The sequence below is a fragment of the Microtus ochrogaster genome, chromosome 7 (genome assembly GCF_000317375.1).
Source record: "Microtus ochrogaster isolate Prairie Vole_2 chromosome 7, MicOch1.0, whole genome shotgun sequence".
In the NCBI taxonomy this organism is placed as follows: domain Eukaryota; kingdom Metazoa; phylum Chordata; class Mammalia; order Rodentia; family Cricetidae; genus Microtus; species Microtus ochrogaster.
In genome coordinates, this window is record NC_022014.1 from 70313635 (window position 1) to 70314307 (window position 673).

Consider the following 673-nt stretch of genomic DNA (forward strand, 5'->3'; position numbering starts at 1 on the left):
TTTAATCCCAGCACTCAGGAGGCAGGGGCAGGCAGATCTCTGTGAATTCAAGGCCAGCCTGGTCTACAGGACAGCCAGGGCTACGTAGAGAAACCCTGTTTTGAAAAACCAAAACAATAGCAACAGCAACAACAAGAAAAAACTCACCAATCCTGTCACCATGCCCTGATTTTGGACAGTGGGGCAGAACTGAAGGAATAATTTCTATTGTTTCAAGTTGCCCACACAATGGTAACTTGTCAGAACAGCGCTGCAAACTACACAGGTGTCTTTGCAGCACATTTTGAGTCTTTGAGTTCATTGCAGACTGAACTCATTTCGCTGCAATGAAATGACTCTTCCCCTCTGCCCCAGGCCCCAGTCATGGCAAAGCTGCTAACCAACTTCATGCCGCTTCTTGGGACCGAGTTTGCGGGTGATTTGACAAAATAGCTTCTGGATCCTTGCTCCACACCTCGCTTCTGCTGCCCTCTGACCTGCTTGGCCTAACTGCATCTTGCTACTCTGCCCTACCCCTCCCACACTCAGGCTGGGTCAGCCTTTGGAAATGTAAACACGATATCCCTCCCCCAGCTTCCTCTCTCTCCCCATCCCTGCCCCACCCTCCAGTAGCTTTCTCCAGTCAATACTGCTCCAACCCTTTGTGACTCACCTGGCTGCACCTTCCCCTCCC

General features: G+C 51.0%; 1 protein-coding gene across 1 annotated transcript in view; it reads right to left on the reverse strand.

Moving 5' to 3' along the window:
- Positions 1-673, reverse strand: part of Abcc3 (ATP binding cassette subfamily C member 3) — a 53464-nt gene that overhangs the window by 28689 nt on the left and 24102 nt on the right. The window lies entirely within an intron of this gene.